Source organism: Larimichthys crocea, chromosome X, assembly GCF_000972845.2.
Source record: "Larimichthys crocea isolate SSNF chromosome X, L_crocea_2.0, whole genome shotgun sequence".
Classification (NCBI taxonomy): domain Eukaryota; kingdom Metazoa; phylum Chordata; class Actinopteri; family Sciaenidae; genus Larimichthys; species Larimichthys crocea.
This window is the reverse complement of record NC_040020.1, coordinates 37,044,836-37,071,283: the sequence shown is the minus strand read 5'-3', so window position 1 is coordinate 37,071,283 and position 26,448 is coordinate 37,044,836. Positions and strand designations below refer to the sequence as shown.

The window sequence follows — 26,448 nt, the reverse complement described above, 5'->3', positions numbered from 1 at the left end:
CGTAATTAGGTAACAAGTGGAACAAGCTTTGTGGGTGAACCAGGCTTTACTAAATAAACCAGAGGCTCAAATATCAAACATATCAGACCTAAAGTTTGGAATCCAGAAAAGGTTCAAGGGCTTTTTAAACCTTATTTACATTTACATGACACAAGACGGTTGAGTCAACAGGTAGAGTCAGAACAACAAAAGTCACTTTATCTCAAGAAGCAAAGGTTTCATCCTAATTAGACTCTGCTTATCGACCACCATGATCTAAATATTGGAATTATTCTTTAGTATTAATTCTTAATTCTTTGGATGTGTGGGGAAAATCAGAGCACCTAGAGAAAACCCACAAAACTTGATGTTATATTAGTCCTCCTTCTTCTTCTTCTTCTTTGGTTTCCTCAACCCCAGAAATGGTATTCAAAGAGCGGTGCAGGACTGATGGTCTCCTGCTGCTCACACTGCTTCTCCTCATTGACTTCAGTCTCCTTATAGGTGGTTCAAGCGCCAGTACATGACTGATGGATTCCTGTTGCTGGCATGGCTCATCCTCACATTTGTCATCACAGCTGGTGATATTTTGGTGCTCAGCCTTGAGCTCAGTGGAGAGCTTCAGGTTGAGTGAGATCTGAATACTGAGCTGAGTTTTCAGCTCGTCCAGCTCTCTTCCAAAAATCTACTCCTTCTTGTTGTGGAGAAATTGCTGAAGTCAAAGGTCAATGGTGAGTTCAGGAGGGAAGAAAGTTTTCAGGAGCCTCTGATGTTTTATGCTGTATTATTTATTGACGCTTGATCAAGGAGGATTAGAGACACTCTCAAAGTTCATCAGAAGTGCCTGGGTCGGTCTCACATTCGGCCCAACTCATCCTGGTGGATAACACCACAAATACTACACGCCCAGAATTAGTCAAAGAGAATGTCTTTACCCATGGAGGTGTTATTGTCAGCATATTCTAGTTTGGAGACAGATGTCTGTTTATGCAGATTGGAACGTCAACAGCCAGCTATCTATTATGTCTATGAAGGCAGCAACAGGTCTCTTTGACCCTGGCCACCACAGTGTTGAGATAGACTGGCACCTACTGTTCTCAACCAAAGCCAAACAACTAATACTGCTTAGGACCGCAAGGCCCACATGTGACCTCCTGTAACCTAAGGAGAGAAAATTCCATAACAATCCCCTCTTATTGATCATAAGATCAATACTAACTACAGAATACTAATACCACCACCGTCTTAATCAGAGCTTTATCATGCGTTGTCCATCCATTTACCTCGAGAAAAAGTCAGGGGGGGAGCAATATAACAGTCATCACATCTGTCAAATGGACAGTCAAACATAACAGGGTTAACAGTTTGGTTAGTTTGGTTAATAGGCAGTTTGGTTACAATACAAGTCCTCGTTGTCGCCAACACCTGGTTCACTCTGGGAGACAAAGAAATTTCCTTTATTAAAAGGATGAATTGGTTCCTCCGATGGTTTCGGTAGCTGTTCAGACATCTGTAATGATAAAATTCAAAATGTCAGTTATTCTTTTTACATATTCAGTCATAAACTCATCCGTCCAAAGCAGAGAAGTTTTGTGTGGTGTCAGAGGTTGACTTGTCCCTGTGGACATTAGTCTCCCCATTAACACCTCATGAGGACTCAGTCCTGTTGTTGCACTTGCGCTTTGGATAGAGTACAGCACAATAGGGAGTGCGTCAGGCCATTTCAGACCTTTTGTTAGTACTGTTTTGGTCAACCGTTCTTTGATAGTTGTTTTCATTCTTTTAACTTGACCAGAACTTTGTGGGTGATACGGAACTGTAACTTGAACCCTAAAATTTCTGACAGATCCTGTATAATTTTGTATACAAAATTTTTTGTCACTATCTATCACCCCAAACCTGGGGGTCACCTCTTTTAGCAGACACTTAAGAATTGTGCTAGTGTCTTTTTTTCTTGTGAAACCCTTGACTCACCCATGACATATCACAAATATTTGTCGCCTTGCCAACTTTGCATATGTACAAAGTCTATTTGCAGATGGTCATGCTTCACTGTGCTCTTCTTCTATCTGGTCTGTTGACACGTCATATAACTATCTACAAAAGTTTGTGAAACTAGTGTAATGCGCAAGCCATTTCGAGCAAATAACATCATTTATCACCCCTCTTCCAACATGTGTTGATCCGTGTGCAACACGGGCCAGCACATGTAGAAGAGCTTGTGGGCAAACCACATGGCACAAAATACATGGATTAAAGTTCTCCATTGTTACGACGGATTTCCGTCTGTCAGACTTCACTGAGGTCACTTATGAGATCAATGCAGATCCGAGGAGAAAAAGTATTGGCTAAATACTCTGTTTTTTTATTGACAGATTGTCACGCTCTACAGTCACTACTACTATTTAAAATGTGCGCCCAAATGACCAGTGACAGTATAATGACCCACCCGGCGTGGGATCAAAACATGCTTAGCTACCATGGACAACATTATCAATCAGTTTTGACTGTGCCACCAAGTTGTGATGTTGTTTTGAGACTCTGTAAAGTTTAGTTAACATGTGAGAACTCATCTGACACAGAGTCTCTCCTGTTGTGTGCTACATGTGTGAAATAACAACTATAGTCTGAAGTAGCCTGTATCTGTGTAAATGGCTTTATTTAGTGTCTCTCCCTCCCCTCTAGCATCGTGAGTTACTATAGTTAGTTGTAATAATCAATACTTTTTTTGTTTGTTAGTTTGTTTTTGACTGTACAAAATCATGAATGTAGCATGATTGTACCCCAGTGCTGAAATCTTATAAAATACGTGTACGTGACAAATCTAGAGCCTCAGAGCTTCATTTTGATTATTCACTCTCTACTAACTCTATTAGCTCTTATTGATATTTAGTCCTGGTGCTGTTTGTATGAAGTATTTTTTTATTTACTAATGCATAACCAGCCAGGTGTATGTTGTCATATAGTCTGCTAGCTGAACCATCAGTATTAAGAACCATATCAGAATTTGGTATCGGTTTTTGCAGTAGATGTCAATAGTGGCAATGCAATCATGCTCATCATCAGTGTCAACCAATGGAGGTGACTGCTTTAAAGTTATGTTGGGCCTGGAAAGAAATATTGCCTCATAACCTGAACGACATGCTGCCGTCTTGTTTTGAGTTGCAGATGTGTTCAAAATGTGTAATACTGCATGTGGAATGTGTGCCACACAGTCATGAGCCAGTACAATGTGGGGAGATTTGTCAATTAAAATGGCAACAGTGGCCACTGCTCTTAGACAACTTGGCATATCAACAGCCACAGGGGTCAGTTGAGAGGAGCAGTATGCAACTGGACGGTAATCAAATCAAATCAAATCAATTTTATTTGTATAGCCCAAAGTCACAAAGTACATTTGCCTCAGAGGGCTTTACAATCTGTACAGGGAGTGACACCCTCTGTCCTTAGACCCTCGGTTTGAGTGAGGAAAAACTTGCCCACAAAAACCTTTAACAGGGAAAAATGTGGAAGAAACCTCAGGAAGAGCCACAGAGGAGGGATCTCTCTCCCAGGATGGACAGACGTGCAATGGATGTCACGTGTACAGGACAAATTAACACAAACATATTGTACAATTAGTCGCCCAGGGCGCAAATGTGGCCATGGCTGATGATAGTCAGGCAAACCCAACAGTAGAGCCATGGTGAGAGCATGTTTCAAATCTTGAAAGGCCATTCATCGTGCAGTTTGCTTTGGAAATTGGTAAAAATGGGAGTGTTACATGGGCTGGTGGTTTGAACAAACACATTTTGATCCAATAGAGACTGAATAAGACTGTCAATTCATGAAATAGCTTTGTGAGGCAAATTGTATTGTTTGTTATCATTGGTAGCTTAGGATCAGACTTGAGTGTGACTTTATGTGACAGAGCCAGATTTACAAAATGCACATGAAATTCATGTTTAGCTCACAAAATGGATGGCTGTGGATAAAAAGAGGCGAGACATGGTTTAGTGCACTGCTTGGACACAAGCAGCCCCGGCTGGGTCGCCCAGGTGAGGGTGTCTGATGATCTAAGACCCGAAACACCCCATGACCCTGGGTTCATCACTGAGGATGTGTCCAAGCTGCACCACCAAGGTGTTTCTTATAACTATCTACATCTGGCATAGCCAGTGACCTCCAGGAAAGGCTGGATGACGACTACGAACAGTGTGGTGACGACTGGAGAGACAGTGGACAGCTCAGAGAGACGGCACTCGGGGCAGCAAGGGTTAGCACCCCAAGCTGCAGCTCCCGTGAGGGAGCACCCAACTAAGCTACAGAAAGCCCTACTGAAAGATACCCCCAGGGGTGCCCGAGAGGGGGAGGGGGGGGCGAGCACCCCACCCGGACGGATTTTCTGGCAAAGAGCACGAGCAATGAATTACCGACAACGAGAGTAACCTGTATGTGTGGAAAAAGCTGCAAGAACCTGAAGGGTCTGAAGATCCATCAGACAAAGATGGGCTGTACGAGGAGGAAGCAAGCTGAACAACGCACAGAGGCAGTGCATAGCATTGCCACTGGTGAGACGGAGGAGGAGCCGGACCCGGAGCCAACCCACAGTGTCCAGCACCTCCAAGCTCAGTGTGCTGTACCCAGCAATTCATCCGAACACCGCAGGGTCTTGTGGCCAGCTGCACACAAGGAGACTGAGTGGCGCCAGTTCGATGAAGATGTAGATGCTGCACTGGAAGCGTCATCGAAGGGGGGAGTGGACCAGCAGCTCCAAACAATGTGTACCTTTATCATCTGCATCGGTGCTGAGCGATTTGGCATCAAACAGCCAAAGGCCAAGACCATAGCTAGACCTAACCGGAGAGAGAACAAGATCACTGCACTCAGGAAAGACCTGAAGACCCTGAAACATCAATTCAAAAAGGCGAGCAAGGAAGAGAGGCTCGCCCTGGCTGAGCCCCGAGACATCCTCAGGAAGAAGCTCATCTCCCTACGTCGCGCTAAATGGCACAGGAGGAAGGGTAGAGAAAGGGCCCACAAGCGCACTGCCTTCATAGCTAACCCTTTTGGGTTCACAAGGAGGTTGCTAGGGCAGAAGCAGAGTGGGACCCTTATGTGCCCAGAAGACAACATCAACCGCCATCTCTCTAAAACCTACAGTGACAGGCATAGGGAGGAAGACCTTGGCCCTTGCAAAGAGCTAATTATACCACCTCTACCCACCAGCCAATTTAACACCAAAGAGCCAACGCTGGCAGAAGTCAGGTACACAGTCAGGGCTGCACGGACCAGCGCAGCACCAGGGCCGAGTGGGGTGCAGTACAAAGTATACAAGCACTGCCCGAGACTGCTGCAGAGGCTGTGGAGGATCATCAGGGTAGTATGGCGAAGAGGCAGGGTAGCCAAGCAGTGGAAGCATGCCGAAGGTGTCTTGATACCGAAGGAGGAAAACGCAAGTGACATCTCGCAGTTCGGAACCATCTCACTGCTCAGCGTAGAGGGCAAGATCTTTTTCAAGATTCTTGCCAACCGCATGACCGATTTCCTCCTGAAGAATTCCTACATTGACACCAGCGTGCAGAAGGGGGGAGTTCCAGGCGTGCCAGGCTGTGTTGAACATACTGGAGTGGTTACCCAGCTGATCCGAGAGGCAAGAGAAAATTGAGGAGATTTGTCACTCATCTGGCTCGACCTGGCAAACGCCTACGGATCAATTCCCCACAAGCTGGTGACTAAGGCCCTGACCACCCACCATGTTCCGCAGAAGATCACAGATCTCATACAGGGCTATTATAACAGTTTCAGTATGAGATTCACATCGGGATCAATAACTTCGGCATGGCATCGCCTAGAAAAAGGCATCGTCACCGGTTGCACCATATCAGTGACGCTGTTTGCTCTAGCGATGACCATGCTTGTCAAGGCGGCAGAAGTGGAATGCAGAGGACCTCTCTCTAGATCTGGCATTCGCCAACCGCCAATCAGAGCCTTTATGGATGACCTAACAGTCACAGCGACATCAGTACCAGGGTGCCGCTGGCTCCTTAAAGGTCTGGAAAGACTAACATCGTGGGTGGAAATGACATTCAAGCCAGCCAAGTGCAGGTCCCTTGTGCTGAGGAAGGGGAAAGTGGAGGACAAGTTCCGCTTCCACATGAACGGTCTTCAAATCCCATCCCTGACAGAGAAGCCGGTGAAGAGCTTGGGGAAGATCTTCGATGCCACTCTGAGAGACACAGCAGCGATTAAAGCTATGCACACAGAGCTTAAGACCTGGCTTGCTGCGGTGGACAGGTCAGGCCTCCCAGTTTAAAGCCTGGATATATCAGCACGGCATCCTGCCAAGGCTGCCAGGTCCCAGTAACAACGGTGGAGGCCTTGGAGGGAAACATCAACCAGTTCCTGCGCAGGTGGCTAGGCCTACCAAAGAGCCTGAGCTGCATCGCCCTGTATGGGCACACCAACAAACTACAGCTCCCATTCTCAGGCCTGACAGAGGAGTTCAAAGTAGCAAGAGCCAGGGAGGTGTTACTGTACAGAGACTCATCCGACACCAGAGTCTCCTCTGCAGGCATAGAGGTCAGGACTGGAAGAAAGTGGCGAGCGCAGGAGGCAGTCCAGCTGGCAGAAGCAAGGTTGCGGCATGGTGTGCTAGTAGGCTCGGTAGCGGTTGGTCGAGCGGGACTCGGCTGCCATAAAACACCACGCCCAGGGGAGGGATAAACGGCAGATGATCCAGGGGGAGGTCCGAGCAGAGGTGGAGGAGGAGCGGCGCAGCAAGACTGTGGCCATGCACCAACAGGAGCGTGGACCAATTGCACTGACTCGGAAGATCGCCTGGTCAGAACTTTGGAGGTCAGAGCCAGCAAGACTCAAGTTCCTGATCCAGTCAGTGTATGACCTCCTGAGTCCATCAAACCTGCATTGCTGGGGTCTGGCAAAAAACACCATCATGTCCACTGTGCCCTGCAAAAAGATTGTTGGAACACATCCTGAGCTGCTGCCCGAAAGCACTGGGAGAGGGGAGGTACCGATGGCGCCATGACCAGGTGCTGAAGGCAGGCAGTAGCTGACACCATCTGTGCCGGAATTCAGCAAAGCAAGCACCAGCCCCCAGCAAAGCCAAACATCGCTTTTGTCAGGGCGGGTGAGAAACCTCAGTCGCAGCTAAAGGTCCCTGCAGGCGACTGGCAGCTGAAGGTGGACCTGGGGAGGCAATTGAAGTTTCCAGAGCACATCACCAGCACAACACTCAGGCCAGATATGGTCTTAACATCGGAGAGTTTGAAGCAAGTGGTGCTACTGGAACTAACAGTCCCCTGGGAAGACCGGATTGAGGCAGTTTACGAGAGAAACAAGGCAAAATATCTGGATCTGGTGGAGGACTGCAGGCTTAATGGGTGGAGGGCCCGCTGTGAGCCCATCGAGGTTGGCTGCAGGGGATTCCCAGGACAGAGCCTGCACCGAACACTCAGGCTCCTTGGAATCAGGGGGGCGCAAGAGAGGAAAGCTACCCGAAACAAATCAGTGAGGCAGCCGAGAAAGCCTCTACGTGGCTGTGGATAAAAAGAGGCGAGACATGGTTTAGTGCGCTGCTTGGACACAAGCCGGGGTCTGATCAGCCCCGGCTGGGTCGCCCAGGTGAGGTTGTCTGATGATCTAAGACCCGAAACACCCTGTGACCCTGGGTTCTTCACTGAGGATGTGTCCAAGCTGCACCACCAAGATGTTTCTTATAACTAAAGAACCTTACACAGCTCAGAAGGAGGTCCATACTGAGTGGAAAAAGGTGGCAAATGTAGGCGGTGATAACTAAACTTGTTCAATTAAAGATAACATGTACAGTTCCTCACCTAAGTGTGTTACTGTTCAGTGTTGAGAAGCTAGGGTAACTTCTCTCAAGGCATGGCACTGAGCCACCATGTCCAAGGTGTTACAGCTCATAGCCACGAGTAACGACCACAGTGATGTGTGGATATGAATCTTTAGCATTAAACAATCCCTCCTGTGTGTCGGATAGCTGGACTACTATGGCACATCTCTGGTGAACCAACAAACAAACATTGGTCACACTCCAACCAGATTGATGGATGACTTTATCAATCCCCGAAGGGAAAGCAGGTCGTCGTAGCAGTCCAGTATATTTTAATACAATAAAAATACAATAAATTAAACATAAAAACACAGAAAGGGGCAAGGTTCCCATTAGTAGGACAAGGATCAGGTATCAGGTTATCTGAAAAGAATGCATCACATCCTTCAATAGTTTATTGATTTATAAATAAATAAGTTTTCTCTGAACATGGTTCTTCTATGGGAATTCTTCAGTGTTGTAGTCTGCCTTTGTTTCTGTTTTTTGTTGACCACCTTCCTGTGGCGCATACTGCATCATCTGTTTTGGGCTGGAGGCAGGTTTATTGAGAACAAAAACCTCATTCCTGTGCAAAGCCATTGCTTTGTTCATATTTACCTTCCAGTCTTGGGTGTCAGTCAGTGACTGACTGATTCTACAGAAACTCTCCACAGCAAAAATTCATGTTCATCTCGCACGCAGTGAACTACTTTTGTGAAGTCAGTAAGTTTTGTATGCATTTGGTTATTGCATTTTTGCTTTAACTTTTAACCAATAAATCAAAGTTTTGGGTGAGGCCATTACCCACCCTCAGCTGCTCAGGGAAAACAAACTCATCTTAACACAAGATCCACTCAGTTCTGCAAGTGAACTGGATTAAGTGTTTTTCTGGTATTCTTCCATGAACTCAGAAGTCCATGGCTTTCAAACTGCTGTGAGGTCAATCATTATTTTTACAAGCATTTATTGAAGATGTCTGTGACACTTCAGAGGCAGGGACAAAGTTGCTTTCCTATGTGCCTCTAGTGTTTCTAGTTTGCCCAATCGGAGTGTAACATCAAATTTAGGCATTTATGTAGTAGCGTAAACAAAGTGTGCTTTAAATAGTGCCAGTTTGATTTTTTAGCTTGACATATATGGTTTGAAGTCAGTGATAAACAGTTATAAGGGAGTTAAGACTTCACTACTACGGTTATTACTATTATAATTTGAGCACACACTGCACAATTATGGTATGGTTTAACACAGGGGTGCCCAAACTTGTGTCCAAAAGAGGACCAGATATGACAATGTAAAGATGTCCAGGGGCCATTTAAAAATGAAACAATTACCAATAAAAGTTCCATACAAATATTCTCTAACAATTTTGTTTTCATTGTCACAATTATCTCTTTTTTTATTTATTTTAAATAAAAAAATAAAATTTGATATTTAATATTTTATTTATTTATTTATTTATTTATTGACAATATAACCAAATCTAAGCCAATCAGGTGTGAACTAATCTGAAATTCTTCCTTTCTTTCACAACTGGAGTTAGAACACAATAAATTGTATGGAATACAATCTTGTTTTGGAATTAACTTGCATGAAGTTGATACAAATCTGAACCTCATGTTCATTTTAAACATGACTTATTATGAGTAATGCAGTCTGTTAACATTTAAGTTTAAAACTATCACTCTTTCTTTTGTCTTTAACAAAATCATTCACAAAGTCATATTTTGTGTCACATCTACAGATACATAACACCAGCTGTTATGTCCTTAGAGGTTCAGATGCTTCATTATGTCAACCAAAAGCCAAATCTTCCTGCCATACAGTGTCTGACAATTGTAACCGGCTATAAATAATATATTATAAAAACCAACCTTTGGGCCGCATGAAATCTGACCGCAGGCCGTGATTGGCCCCGGGCCGTAATTTGGACACCCCTGGTTTAACATAATCAGTTTGTAATGAGCACCATGATTGGAGTTGAAGTTGATTCTGAGATGACTTTAAGTGTGTGTAATGTATTAATCAAGTTTGTACTACACCAAAACAGTATGTGATGATTGTTACAGTATATTTAAAACACTTGAAACATTTTTTCTTCTTTGCAGTAGACAGAACCTCTATCCTATGAAAATGTAAGTAAAAAGGTTACTTGGAGTTGAACAGAGCTAACTTTAACGGTATAATCCTTGAAGAGGGAGAGCAGAGGTTTGTTTTGTTTTTGGCTTTACTATCTGCAAAGCCAAAAATCATCAAACAGCTATGCATAGTAGTTCAGTAATGAAGTATAATTATACACACATGAAGAAGTCCATGACTGTAGCTAATTCTGTTTATAACCCAGATGAACCTCGTCAGAATTCATTAATGCCGCCATGCATGGTCTCTGTAGTTCTGAAATGTGATGATGATGACAACCTGTTGTTAAAGCACAGCATATTGTTCCCTCACAGAGTCAATGTCACAGTGAAAGTCAGTATTAATCTCCTCACCCACGCACATTCTGTTCTTCTACTTGTTTTCTTCACGAGGCAGATCCCTGGCAGGTGACCTCTGCTTCAGATCTATGCGGTCAGTACGTTAACAGACAAAATGTGAATTGATAGATGTTTTAGACTGTCTTAAATAGCCAGTATGTTCATGATTTCCCATTATATATTTGACATACAACCACACGGGGCACTAAAATCACACACATACTGCATGTATGATGTAAATGTATCTGTTCACAAGGCTGATTATGGACTGACTTACAGTACTACTTAAAAGTTTGAATATGCCTTCTCATTCAATGCTTTTTTCTTTATTTTTATTATTTTCTACATTGTAGATGAACACTGACGACATCAAAACTCTGAAATAACATGTGTGGAATGAAGCTTAAGTATGTTTTATATTTTAGATTCTTCTTCTTCATCTTGCTTAAAGACAGCTTTGCACACTCCTCTCTGAGTCAGCGTCATGAGGTCACCTGGAATACTTTTCCAACAGTCTTGAAGGTTCTCCATCACTTGTTGGCTGTTTTTCTTTCACTCTGCAGTCCGATTTATGCCAAACAATTTCAGCTAGGTTTAGGTCACGTTTTTTTGTTTACCGCATCATTTCATATGTGTTATTTCAGAGTTTTGATGTGTTCATCTACAGTGCAAAAAATAACAGAAATAAAGAAAAAAAACTGGATGAGGAGGTGTGTCCAGACTTTTGACTGGTCCTGTATTTATTTGTCCAGTTATTTAACTTGGTAGATCATGCTGGGATTGAATATGTGCTGTTTTATTCTTGTTTCAGAAACTTTCCTTTAGCATTCTTAAAGAATCAAAGATACTGTTCTGTGTTCTGCAACAATATGTGTATTATGCATTTATTTTTAAGAGTGCTGCTCTGGAGACAGTAATAATCTTGGTGGAGATTAACCTTGGCGTCAGAAACAGAGTGGCAAACAAGAATGTTTGAGAAACAATATACTGTAGATCTTTACTCTTAAAGAGCTGGATCATACACATAACATTTAACTTTTTAATTTCAAGATTGATCAATTGTCAAAAACTTGGTTTAAAGATGAGAAATGGCAGTGAGCTTAGCTTCATTCATTCTGCTCTTCAAAGTTGCATATTCTCATTATTTACATTCTTGAAAGTAAGACCACATGTGAAAATCATGTTATGGGCTTTTCTGTTCACTCAGTGAGCCCAGTCCCATGTTGTCCATCCACCTCTTAGCAGGAGTTCCTAAAGAGTGTAGTGCAGTGTGCTTGCTCTTGATGTTTTACATATGTAGAGTGTATGTATGTTGTGCATATATGTATGAGGAATACAACTGCAGGATGCTGGAGTGTTGAGAACATGGGATCAAGTTATTTTCTGTTCCTAATCCATGAACAGATTTGTTTCTGTGATGAACTGCCACATTAAGAAATGACATTGTAACATATAATGTAGAATGAGGTGTAGGGAGAGAGCACTGTTTTTTTAGTTCATACAGTATCAAAAGTGCACGCATCCAACCATTTCAAAGTACTCTATTACAGAAGAAAAGAAAAAAGTAGCATGTCAATGCATGGTAATGTGGCCATGCTTGGCCTTTGTTCAGGCATATCCATGGATGAGCTCTCTCCACAGTACACTGTGATAAATAGACCAGTTGTTGTCTGTGTTGAAAGCTCCATTGCACCTTTGTCATACTGTAAACCACTCAGCATGTAGGGACTATGTGTGCCATCATGAGACAATGTACAATGATATATACTGCTGGTTTTATGTACCATGAAGTGTAAAGGTCAAAAACGTGAATGTGTCACACAGAAAAAGACAAACTATTGTGTCAAATTGTTGCGCTGACATTAAAGAAAAGAATTAAAGAAAATGATTTACACAAGATTTTATACGGTAATATCAATCTCAATGGTTTTGATTTGTCTAGTTCCTCTGCCCCTCCTTTAGTAAGGAGCAGCAGAAGTCAATGAAGATGATGTCGGTGTGGGAGCACAGGGCCAACCAGCTGAGGAGGCAGAGCCAGGCGAGCTGCGAGGCCCTCTACTGTGAGCTGGAGTCTGAGGAGCCCCTCCGCCTGTCCACGCCCTTCCACATTCGGCCCAATACGAAGACCCACCTTGACAGGCTGCTTGTTGTTGAGTCTCATGATGGTCCCTTGCTGCAGCCGCCAACACCATCATCACAAGCCCTGCATGACAGAAGAGGCCAAGACTGCCGCTGACCATGCTTCCACCTTTTGTGCTTCATCAGCCCCGTCGTCACCACCACCACAGAGACAGGGCAGGGTGAGAGAGGAGACAAATGATAATGGTGAAACCAGTAAAGATGGGGCCACCACGTCCATCACAGCCGCTCCAAATACCACGACGGCAGCCGTGGCAAAGAGGGAAAGAGTGAGAGGTCCCACAGCCGAGAGGGAGGCAGGAGGCATCACCATCAGAGCTCAGTGGACGACAGTGGAGGTGGAGGAGTTGAGCGAGAGAGAGCATCGCCATCATCATTCACACCGGCAGTCCTGAGGGGGCAACGGGACTGTGAACAGCGAGGCAAGGGAGAGCGTAGATCCTGCCACAGAGATGGACGTCCATCTAACAGGGACGGGGATAAGACTTCCAAAGGAGAAAGTGGTGCAAGGAGAAGACATCAGAATCATGGATCTAAGGGCCAGTCTGCAGTTAAAGGAGGAGTCCAACAGGAGAGAGAAGACCCACAGCAACAGGTAAAAATTCAAAGGGAGGTGGGTTAAGTTAGCAAAAACTTAAGTATGCCATCAAGTTTGGTATTTGTCTGCACTGGTGCTGACAAAAGAATTAGGTAAAGTTTGATGATGTCACGCCAGGGGGAGCTACACCTACACAGACTAAGCTCTGACCCGGCTGCTGTCCAACACCTGGCTACATCTGTGTGCATCACCCTAATTGCACACCTGGCTCTCCACCCATGGCTGCGTCCGCAACCCTGCCGCCGACCAACCCACTCCACCGATCCTCACCTCCTCCCCCCCTTTTCCCCCCAACTACCCTGATAGTGGGCGATTCAATAATAAGAAACATCCGTTTCTTCAATGCCACTACAAAATGTTTTCCAGGAGCCACAACATCAAAAATTATGGATATGCTCCCAAACCTACTCCAATCACTCCCATCCTCCGTAGAGCGGGCCGTTCTTCATGTCGGCACAAATGATGTGGCCCACGGAAATTCGGAACAGGTCAAGGAACATTTCAACGACCTATTCAGTATGTTAAAAGACTCAGGAAAAAACATCTTCATTAGTGGCCCTCTACCCACGTTCCAACGCGGAACCGAACGCTTCAGCAGACTCCTTTCTCTCCACTTCTGGCTCCAGGCAGCCTGCAGGATTCACGGTTTTATCTACATAGATAACTTCAATCTATTTTGGAACAGGCCCTCCTTTTACAGGAACGACGGACTTCATCCTAACAGGCTGGGAAGCCGCATGCTCACGGACAACATACTGCACACAGTACAATACGCCAGGTATGCATGACTATGTACATCTCACGCCCCCCTGTGTCCCTCTCTAGTGTCACCTCAACCCATGTTACCCAGCACTACCCCCCCCTACTGGCCTTCAGTGGCTCCTCCCATCCAATACTCTTACACTGACAGTTCTGTGCCCATAATAAAGTCACGCACTCTCTCCCCAAGACTGAATACCAGAGATAGTAGACCACCGTCTACTCCGCACACTGACCAACAGACGATAAACACCGTTACTGGAAATCGCCCATCTCCTCCTCATAAACTTACTGAACTGAGTAGACCACGTGGAGTAAACTTCAGTCTTCTTCGCCATTTTCCAAGACACAGAACTACTCACAAACTCAAAATTGAACTGTTTAACGTACAATCTCTTAGCAATAAATCATGCCTACTTCATGACCACATCCAGGACAAATGCCTAGACCTCATGTGCCTCACAGAAACCTGGCAGAAACCAGACGTTTTCTCCGCGTTAAACGAAACCTGCCCCAATGGTTTCTGCTACCTCCAGAGAGCCCGCACCTCTGGCCGAGGCGGTGGTCTCGCAGTTATCCATCGCAGTGACCTGTATATATCCTCATTGCCCCTGCCTGAGCTGTCCTCCTTTGAATGTCTGGCATTTAAGTGTAACCCCCCCTTTCACATGACAATACTTCTTATCTATCGACCGCCCAAACCAAACCCCGTCTTCATCACTGAAATGTACAATCTTCTTTCAATATTCTGCACCACCTCCGCCAACCTCATTATACTCGGAGATATGAATCTTCACGTCGACTCCCCTTCCTGCCACTCAGCAGCTGAATTCCTACAACTACTGGACTGTTTTAATCTCACCCAACTTGTCGATGTCCCTACACATACTAAAGGTCACACCCTTGATTTGGTCATCACTGATTCCGTCCCTCTCAGTAAACCACAGGCCTATGATCTAGGTGTCTCTGACCATAAAATCATCTACATGGAGGTGCTATCTCCGTCACCACTCACTAGGCCTCAACACCAAATCCGTTTCAGAAACCTGAAAAACATTAACCCTGCATCCATGTTCCTTGACCTTCAGCATCTCCTCTCAGTTAATTTCTCGACAGCCAGTGACGCTGTGGACTTCTACAATAAAACCCTGAGCAACATCCTTGACCACCATGCACCAACAAAAACCAGACTAGTTTCCTTCTCCCGCACAGCCCCGTGGTATAATAGCCAGCTACGCAAAATGAAGACGGCTGGGCGGGTACTCGAGAGGCGTTTCAAAGCTACTGGTCTCACCATCCATAGGCTGGCTTATCGAGAACATCAGAAGGCCTACTCCAAGTCGCTTAGGGAGGCGCGTTCCCTCCATTTTTCCAAAATTATTAATAACAACCCTGGACACTCAAAGCAGCTTTTCTCCACCGTCAATCATCTCCTCAATCCACAGCCTCCCTTAAGGACAGAAGTAACTGAAGGATACTGCAACAAATTCATGGTCTTTTTCAAAAATAAAATCGACTCCATCCGCTCTGGCCTCTCCGGCTCCTCCACTCTGCCTGCCATGACCACTGAACCACAAACTGTAATCTCCCATCCCCTAAATTCCTTCCCTTATGTCGGCCTCCGCGAGGTTGAGAATATCATCCGGAGAATGAAACCCTCCACCTGCACCCTGGACCCCCTCCCAACACCCCTGGTTAAAGATAACCTCTCTGCAATCAGCCCTCTGATAACCACAGTAATAAACCTTTCCCTCCAGACTGGATTTGTCCCTGCTGCTCTTAAATCTGCCATAATTAGACCACGTCTCAAAAAACCAACACTCGACCCAGAAGATTTTGCAAACTACAGACCTATCTCAAATCTTCCCTTCCTCTCCAAAGCTCTTGAAAAAGTAGTTGCTGCAAATCTTCAGGACCAACTTAAAAACAACAACATCTTTGAAAAATTCCAGTCTGGTTTCCGATCTGCGCACAGCACAGAAACAGCCTTGGTTAGAGTCACAAATGACCTCCTGATGGCAGCAGACTCCGGCTCACCTTCGCTCCTTGTCCTCCTCGATCTGTCTGCTGCATTTGACACTGTGGACCATACCATACTCCTCAACCGGCTACATCACTCCATTGGACTCAATGACACTGCTTTAAACTGGTTCCACTCCTACCTCACTGACAGAACTGAATACATCTCTTTTGGCAATGCAAAATCCCAGACACACACGGTTACCTGTGGGGTCCCTCAGGGCTCAGTCCTGGGCCCTATCCTCTTTAATTTATACATCCTCCCACTCGGCCGTGTTATAAATCACCATGGAATCTCCTTCCACTGTTATGCAGACGACACACAGCTCTACATCAAAACTGGCACACACCCCTCCCGAAATTCTCCATCACCACCATCAGCCGCCCTGCCGTTACTCTCAGCCTGTCTGGAGGAGATAAAGACGTGGATGAATCTCAACTTTCTTCATCTCAACAGTTCTAAAACAGAGGCTATTATTGTGGGTACCCCTAACCAGATCCAGGCATCTTCCATAACCAGCCTCACCCTCTCTGGTCATGACATCCCCCTCTCCTCATCAGTAACCAATCTTGGCGTTAGATTTGACCCCCACCTCACCTTTGAAACTCATATCAAACACCTCTGTAAGATCTCCTTCTACCACCTCAGAAATATTGCCAAACTCCGGCCAAATCTCACCCTACCAGACTGTGAAAAACTAGTCCACGCCTTTGTCTCCTCCAGACTTGATTACTGTAACGCACTCCTCATCGGGACCCACAGGAAACACCTTCAGCAGTTACAACTAGTCCAGAACAGCGCTGCTAGGATCCTGATGCGAGTCCGAAAATCAGAACATATCACCCCCGTCCTTCATTCACTGCACTGGCTTCCAATCTCCGCTAGAATCAAGTACAAAATCTCTCTTCTCACCCATCAGTGCATCTATGGCAACGCTCCCACCTACCTCAAAGAACTGCTGATCCCTCAAACCCCCACACGATCCCTCCGCTCCAAAAACTTTAACAAACTCTTCTGCCCGAGGACCAAGCTAAGCACCATGGGCGACAGAGCCTTCTGTGCCGCTGCACCCCGCCTCTGGAACTCGCTCCCTGATCAACTCAGATCACCACAGACTCTGGAAAATTTTAAAAAAGGACTTAAAACTTTCCTTTTTTCCACATCGTATTCAACATGATTTCTCTTGCTGTGATTTATTTGTTTCTGTTGCTTGTGTGCATATACTTTGTGTGTATTGTAGCACTTTGAGATTTCATTCAAATGTAAAGTGCTTTATAAATTAAACTTATTATTATTATTATTAGAGGAGGAATGTGCACAGAGAGAGAAAACATGTGTGGAAGGGATGCATGCAACTCACTACAAAATATCATGGCTTCAGGCAGGCGGGTCAAGTGATAAAACATTGTTCCAGGTAAGTTATTAATGACTTAGAAACATTGTTTTTGCGCCGTCCACCTTCTCTCCCCCTCTGTCTGTGACTTTCTGTCTTAAACACACACATGCTGTTCACAGTGCAGGGCACTGACACTTTGCTCAAAGTGTATCAGGTTGAAAAAGGGTCAATCCTGGAACAAAACAGACAGTACGGACATACAAATGATGATTGATGGTTGATGTGGTTCTCTGTTGGCTGGTACACAGTGACACAAGTTCCCTTTTATATTTAATCCAGTGACATTCACACTCAGCTCCAAATAATGATGATTAGTCACCTACATTACCTTTACCTACTTCAATCCACACTTAGGCCATGTTCTCGGGGTGTGGCTGTTTTTATGTATGATGAACTGAACTGCTATGAAACAAATAATGGTAAATAACTTTTTATTTCTCTGATTCGCTTCCCCTCTATTGGTGCTCCCTCTCTCTCATTCGCTGTCTAAGTCTTTACCATGACTGTCCGTGTATTTTTCAAAACAAATGAACACAAATCAAAGGAAATCTTTTGGCGTCACTATCGTGCAGTATAGACTGCAGGCTAGACAAGCTTTTGGCTGCATACCCTGCAACCCCCACCTCCATAGCTGAAATGCACTATCCCCATTGAATACACATATATAAATATGATAAACATAACCTCCATTTTTGCCACAGTGCATGATTTGGTCTGATTCTGTCTTATTTTATATTGCCCCTTATACGGGTTGCCAGTGCCAGTTTACAAATGACTATATTTAGGTAAGAACAAGAGAAGTTCTCACCACTTAAATGATGAAATCCCTGAGATGTGTAAAAAAAAACATAGGCTGGAAAAAGAGTGAAACAGCTAACCAGGCTCTGTCCACAAACACTGAGGCCATCGCAGCAATCATGTTTTTTATTTGTTTTACTTGATCAGCCTGCTGCCTTTGTATTTAGTGTACAGTTATGAGAATGACATTAATCTTTGCATCTAACCAGAAATCTTATATTATTTATTTTGACTCAGTTTTCTAATTTACTTGTCCTATTTTTGAGTTTTCATTGTCTCTCTATATCTTCTTTATATTGAAGTGTGCTGACATTGACCTGAGCCACAGCCTTTCAAATGCCTTTTGGTATTTGTAGTGCCCCTAAATATCACAGCTACACAATACATCCAAGTACGTAGATACCCCTTTAATACCTCAATGCATGCTGTGGTAAGCAATTTGACTTAATTACATTTACACACAGATTTTCAGGAAGTATTACATTTCCACCAACCAAAAGTTATATTATATTTTTTTATTATATTATATTTTCTACCAGATGTACAGTGCCTATCATTTTTATTGACCATGATTGATTTATGAAAGCAATAAAAGGGTAAAACATCCAAGGGGGTGAATACTTATGATAGGCACTGTATGTCAGCGTGTTTATAATCTTGTAAATTTTGCACCCTGTATGGGCAGTGTTGGGCAAGTTACTTTAAAAATGCTAACTAGTTACAGTTACTAGTTACTTCTCCCGGAAAGTAACTGGGGTTAGTTACTGAGTTACAAATTATAAAAGTAAGTAAGTAAGTATTGCGTTACTTATGCATAATTTTTTAAACGCTCAAATGTGTTAAAGAATTTGGACCCCACCTCCATCCCTCTTTGATGGAACTTAAAATACATGTGCATGTTTGTTTATGATAAATCTGAATATTATAATGAAATGGACACTTAATACAATACATAACAGAAATCCACAGTACACAAATCTAAACTATTTTAACGTTGCTGTGGGAAAGCAAGACTACCATAGAATAAAATGTCATGGATTATTGTAGATATTATAATTACTATGTTTATAGAGTGGATCAATAAAGATAACACAATAGATGTTTTGGAACTTTTGATATTTATTGCACCTTAACAGGCCACAAAAGAAGGCTTTATTTGGACTATTCCGGCTTGCCATTCCAGTTTCTCTTTGACTCATGTGAATGTCCTGTGACGTCTTTGTGTGTCTGACAATTTGTGTAAACAACGCCCACCCAACTCCACCTCTGATTGGTTTACCGTGGAATTTTACTCAACCTCAGCCAATCGTCATCATTTATGCAACTGTCTCATGCCCCCGCCCTCACCAAGGAAGGAGGAACAAGAAAAATCTTTGCCGCTCGGCTTAGAGATCTAGTTGGCCTGCCTTCAGTCATAGTAATGCGCCGCATTTTTTGCCAGTAACGATAACAGCATTATAATGATGGGAAGAGTAATCAATTAAATTACTCGTTACTGAAAAAAGCCATTATTAACGTGGTTTTTATAGCACTGTTAATCCCATCAATGTGTATAAGATGCACCCCACTATTGCCTTCATTTTCTCAAGTTAAGAAGTTTTTTATTTATTTATTAACTCCAGTCAGTCAAACCAGCAAGACTTGAAGCTATTTCAGCCTGTATGTGACCTTGATAGAAGAGATATATGACAACGTTATCTATATTCTCTTGCTCCTGTCAAGTGTGTTCTGTTTTCTCATGATAACAAGATAAATCTTATTTTAAGAAGATAAGCTTTGTTATTATTCTCACATCTGTCACCTTCGATTTTAGGGAATTTCAATCTGGCATTTAACGGTTAAAATCCTGAATATTTTTATTCATATTTATGAATATACACAAAAATGTGTATGAGGGTTTTTTGAGGATACACTTTGTTTTTTTATTGACTTGATCTAGTTGTTTGGAACTATGTGAAAATATATTCAGGTTTAAGGGTCAACCTTCAGAAAGGCAGAATACTGAAAGGGTTAACAGAGTTTCTGCAGAAGCAGAAGGGGACTGGGGGGCCTCCGCTAATTTAAAAAACTTTTGGACATTTTAAGGAATCACCACAAGAAATGTGAGGCGAGCCATGCAGCATACACCATTGCTCAGGTAAGAATTGTTATTTTATTTTTTACCTGCTTTCATTAATGATAAATGCTGTGGTATATTTCACTTTTGCTGGTGCTGTTTTAGTTTTATTATTTATTTTAGGTTTATGCTTTAGTAACTGTTTAGGTACAGGCAGAAACACAAACATTCAGAAACAATGCAAATGTGATTACAAAGTTTTAAATCCAAATTGCATGTATTAAATAGAGATGTCAAACTCGGATCCTTTTACAGATTTGAATCTTTCTGAGTCACTCACTAAACAGATCTGGATCTTACAAGTCTTTCTGAGTCACTCACTAAACAGATCTGGATCTTACAAGTCCTTTGAGTCTCTTGAGTCAGTATATCCATGAGCATTTAAATTATAGCAGTGAAACACAAGCCCGCCTGTCTTAGACTACAAATAGGCTAAATACATTCACATCAGAGAGCTGTTCTATGAGGAGGGCAGTCTACTGTCTGTGCATTTGAAATTTTGATGCAGGAAATAAAACTTTGCATTTTCATATTATATTATATTTCTTATTAAAACATTCAGAAACATTAAGTATGAGGCTGTAAGTAGTTCACAATGTTTTTAGATGGCGTTATGTTCAACTGACACAGATACAGTATTATATTCTCATAGCTCACAGTCAGCATCACTCATTCAACTGTAAATGAAAATGTGGCGAATATAACTTCCAGATTTGGCCCCGCCCACTCCGAGTACAGATATGGATACAGATAATTCATATGGTTAACAGATACAGATACAGATAATGTTGTACTCGCTCATCCCGAGTTTAAATGTTGTAAAATGTCATACATTTCTATGCAAATATGGGAAACATGCAAAGACACACACATAGACAACTATATACTACTAACTACCTGGGCACGCTTGACGCAGGGACAGGAGCACCAGCTTACATCAGTGGAGCTTTTCTCTTAGGTGGAGAGAAACCTCACACACAAACAGCATGCAGCATGCACGAGAACACACTCACAGGGCAAAAACATCACATACTCCTGGTTGCAGGTGAAAAATTCCCCTCGGTTGGCTTTATAGGTTTTATTATTTGCCAGCTATAACCACGATAAACTCTGCACCGAGGTGATAACCACCACTACCGCACTACTTCCTACTGTGTGTGTGTGTGTGTGTGTGTGTGTGTGTGTCCTCAGTGAAGTGTATCAGTCTCTGCAGTAGCTTCCAGCTGCAGCAGTCAGTTCAGTTTCTGTTCAGTCTGACTGAGGGAGGTTTTTGTACGACGCTTTTTCACTGTGTGATGAAATGTTGACTGTTGACACGGATATTACCCACACAGTAGTAAACTGCTGCATCTTCAGTCTGAACTCCACTGATGGTCAGAGTGAAGTCAGAGTTTGATCCACTGCCTGTAAAACGAGCTGGAATCCCTCATTGTCGAATAATAGCACGGTAGATAATCTGTTTTGGAGTTTCTCCATTTCTCTGTTGGTACCAGGATAATTCATGGTAATTGTTATAAACAAAAACATTCTGACTGGTCCTACAGCTGATGGTGACGGAGCCTCCCACAGCAGAGCTCACTGCTCCAGGCTGAGTCACTGTGACCTGGCCTCTGGACTCTGAGGATACAGACACAAAAACATAAAGCAGCGTCATGGTTTTGTGGGCTTCATTTCAGAGGGACGGATGTTCATAGAGGAGAGGAGTTTGATTCTCTGGACTTTACCTGTGAAGCAGCAGCAGAGGAGAGTCCAGATGAGGACGGAGATCAAAGTCATGTTTTTGATGAGGAGGATTTCTGTGGCTTCTGTTGTCATGAAGGACAGCTGTCAGTCATCCAGTGTTCAACTCTCAGGACTATAAACTCTCCCAGAGCACTGGAGCATGGTGCTGCTGATGCAAAGTGGCTCTCTATGGAAATGCTCTGACTGACTCCAACAGGGACTTGGATTACTCTGATCATGCTGTTTATCAATGGATCAGTCACTTTATCACTTTATTTATATTGATTAATAATCAGTGATCATTTCAAGCTGGACTTGGTTTGATGACTGTGGATACATTTTCTTTAAGAACATCTTCTGTCTTGTTTCTTTTAATGTAAAATCCACTTTGACTTTTAGACAGATGTGAACTTCTATCTGTCAAAATGTGACTGATTCTGGACAGTTGTGTCTCTGTTTGATCAATATGATATGAAATAGTTCATTCTTTTAAAAACAGGAAGTGTTGATGTTGAGTTTGTTTGTGTCACAGTCAGAGAGCCGTGTCTCTCCACAGTGAGAGGTTTTTGTACGGCAGCTCAATGAGTTTGTATCACTGTGGTGGACTTTTGGTGGAGGAACCAGACTGAATGTTGGAAGTAAGTTTCATCTTTGATGTATTTGATTTATTTATGATCAACATTTTCTTTTCCACACATGTATTTTTCTCTAGAAAATTAAGTATGTGATTATACATCTTAACTTCTATTTGTATTTCTCAGTAGTTTAGTTAAAATAAATCAAAGTATTTGAAATAAATAAATGTAATTACTACAATTACTTGGTGCAGAGGAGAAGTCATGTATTTAGATTTTTAGATGAAAGTTGAAACTTGTAGTTGGACAAAGTCAGAGAGCCGTGTCTCTCCACAGTGAGAGGTTTTTGTACGGCGGCTCAATGAGTTTGTATCACTGTGGTGGACTTTTGGTGGAGGAACCAGACTGAATGTTGGAAGTAAGTCTCTGCTCAAATATTAATTATGGTATCATCAGTTAATGTTTAAAATTTTGTGTCTGAACATTTGAGTAACTTTAAATTTCCATTGGACTGATCGAAATCACTTTAACCTTGAAGTTGAACTTAAAGCCACTTTACTGAACTTTTCATGACTTTTTCCAGTTCATTTGTGAAACGTGAACAGCTTGAACTGTAGGAAAGGAAACACTTGTATTCTACTAAATTTAAATTCAGCCTTTAATTTTCTGTTTTAAACTGTTTGGAAGTTGAATTCCAAACAGTTAAAACAAATCAACTCTCCACACAGTAAAGTCCAAAAGTCCAAGTGTCTGCTGGTTGATTGACAGCTGTGTGGTCCCTGTCCTCTAATCTGACTGTGTGTCTCCTAGGTGATACCGCCCCCACCCTGACGGTGCTGCCCCCCTCCAGTGAGCAGCTGCAGCAGGGGAAGGCCACGCTCATGTGTCTGGCCAACAAGGCTTCCCCTCAGACTGGAGTCTGTCCTGGAAGGTGGACAGCAGCAGCACATCAGCTGGGAGGAGAGCAGGAGCCCCGTGGTGCTGGAGAAGGACGGCCTACGCTGGAGCAGCACCCTGAGGCTCGATGCAGACCAGTGATGAAGGTGGCACTCTGTGACCTGTGAGGCCACCCAGGGCTCCCAGACTTCACTATCCTACACGACACTGAGGAGAGACCAGGTTCCCAGTAATGACCTGACTCACTGCGACTCTGATACTGGTTTACTCTGCTACTGCGCTCAGTCTGCTCTCTCTCTCGCGCTCTCTCTCTCTCGCTCCTCTCCTCTCTCTCTCTCGTCTCTCTCTCTCTCTCTCTCTCATGACATGTTTCAACATTAACGTCTTCTTGCTTGTTGATGGTTTCAACATTTACAACAATAAGATTTCATCATGTATGCTATAAAAGTGACATGTATTCTGACTTCCTTCTTTGACATATATTCAGGGCCGGACTGGAACAAAAAATCGGCCCTGGCATTTTGGACCAGACCGGCCCACAACATTTGATAACACACCTTTTCAGTCTTTTCGGTGCAACTGTGCAAGTGTTGCATGCAATGACTTAAATACTTCCAAACTTGTCATTTATTAACACTATACTACTACTATAATAGTACTATTTAATACACTGCACCACTCAATCACAGTAATGAATCTGAAGGCAGCATGCATCCTATTAGGTGTGCCTATGTGTTTCAGGGAGGAAGAAAAGAGAAAGAGAAAGAATAGTGATGAGAAATGATGGATCAGATCTGTGGGGTGACTTTTTTTTATTTTTATAAATATACATAAAGATGCAGTCAGGTCCAGAATTATTGGATTCTCTGGTAAACAAACACATAGCTGCATTCACATAGCAATGAACAAAATTATGTCATTATACAAAATGTTATTTTCTTTCATTGCAGGCTAACTTACATTGTCTTTAGCCACCTAGCTACATAAAACAGACCTAAATAGGAGCTTACCCGAGGACTACTAGTTGAACAAAGAAACTGAGAGTGCTGACTCTTCACTTTTCACTCACATTGTTGGTGAGTGGTGGTGGCTTTAAATGTGCCTAGGCTAGAATTACTGGAATGTACAGATACCTGCAGCTTCACATAACATAGACAAAATGATGTCATTTTTAAAAGTGAGATTTTCTATCAGTTATGTAGCCTACATTGTCCCTACCATCCAGGCTACATAAAGAACTGCTATATTTGCAGGACAAAAAAGCAGCTTAGCCAATAGGCCAGCCTAGTACTCACCCCACAAACAATAATAGTCTAATAAGAAATTAGAATGCTACCCACTGACTTATTGTTATTGTTGGTGAATGGTGAACAAGTTTTCTCACATTAAAGACTATTTCGTTTAGAATGAAAGACATAAAAGTAGGCTACTAAGCTAGGCTTATTTTCTCATCCACCCAGTGTAGCCTACAATGTCTTACAGTCAAAATAACGCTAATGCTCATTTCACCTGCATTAAACTAACCAACTTGTCCATAGGGCAATAGACAGAATTATTTGATTGACATTTTATCATATTCATCAAGGGGTTGGGTGGCTTTATCCTAGTCGTTGCATTTCATACATGTTCTGACAGTAGTCCAGCTTACTTAGGTTCAACAACATGTTGAGTGCCACTGCCACCGGCACCACTGTCATCAGCGCCGGGAGCTGATGAAGGCCCTGCTGTGGCAAACATATCAGTGATTTTAACACACTTCGCAGCATCTGCCTGAAGAGCAAGCTTCTTTTTGTCGCGGAGTTTTTCTGCGCCACCTTTACGTTTTCTCTCCATCTCTAACTGAGAACGTTTCACCTGCACACCGGCGCACCAAGCCAAAGGGGGGAGGTGTTTCATGATTTGATTGGGCCGGTCCCCTGTCAGTCAGCGTGTAAGGGCCGGTGGTAAGGAAACAAAGTCATGCACAGCCTTTTTTTTTTTTGTGCCTGTAGGCGGGACCAAAGCGAACGGGGTGGTTGTTCAACAGTGTGTTTGGGCTGTGTAATCTACTGGTTATGGGCCGGTCAGACCAATATTTAAAAATATATATATATATTGGGACTTATCGGCCCAAATAGCACGTCGGCCTACCGGTCAAATGCACGGCTCTCCTCTCCAGGTAATAGTTCTTAAGATTTCCTTCTTCTGCCTCCTCCTGGCCCAACCTCTCAGCATGATTAGAGTTATGAATACTTCTTTAGCTAGCTACTAGCTGTTGCAATGATTTCATCACAATCCTCCAGTAGTCAGAATCAAAACACAAGTTATAATCAACAAACACAAGTATAATCACACTTTTTTTTCTTATGGTTACATTTATTTCAATATTTCATTTTTACAATTGTTCAAAACACAGAATCATCAATGATCACATTTTAGTTTAGCTAATTTTTATCTTTTATGCATTACTCCACATACACAGACGGAAAGTCCCCAATGTCCCACTCCAAAATGGAAAGTCCCTGAATGTCCAATGGTTTATGCCATTGCTGGCCATACCGGAAGACAACCCTGATTTTACACTTAACTAGTCTTAACATCTTCATTGTGGTCAGTGGATCGGGATCTCAACTTATTGACATCTTCTAACAGCCTGTTACAGTGACTCTGAACAAACTTGCAAGAAAAATCTAAAGGATGTGACGTTTATGTGCACTTCCCAGTGCCTTATTCTCTCTCTGCTTCATCATTCCAGGAAACCATGCAAGTTATACTTTTAACCTGATGAATCTGAAAGGAAAAAGAGTTATCACTTTATGCAGATGACAACATGTTTTTTAATTCTCATTCTGAAATGCTTTTTATTATTTTAATTATTTATTAAAATAAGAATCATTTTCTAGCTACAAACAACAACATGACCATAACATGATCTTCTTCAAGGCAGACTTTAGTAAAACAGGTTGAACCATTAAATGCACTAAGCATGTGTATTGTTACCAAATGTAGTTGGCATATGGTCAAACTGGATGATGAAGAAGAATAATACAGTCTTAAAAACATTCAAGTAATTTGAAAAACATGGATTGTTATTTGCATTAATCTCACTAATGTTCCAAATAATAATATATGCAGGCACGGACGATAATCTTGGCATACCGG

General features: G+C 42.9%; 2 pseudogenes; both read left to right on the top strand.

Moving 5' to 3' along the window:
- Positions 1-4,738: 4,738 nt before the first annotated feature.
- On the top strand, positions 4,739-7,616 carry LOC104928684 (uncharacterized; annotated as a pseudogene).
- Positions 7,617-22,394: 14,778 nt separating this feature from the next.
- LOC113746617 (Ig kappa-b4 chain C region-like) lies at positions 22,395-25,351 on the top strand (annotated as a pseudogene).
- The last annotated feature ends 1,097 nt before the right edge of the window (positions 25,352-26,448 follow it).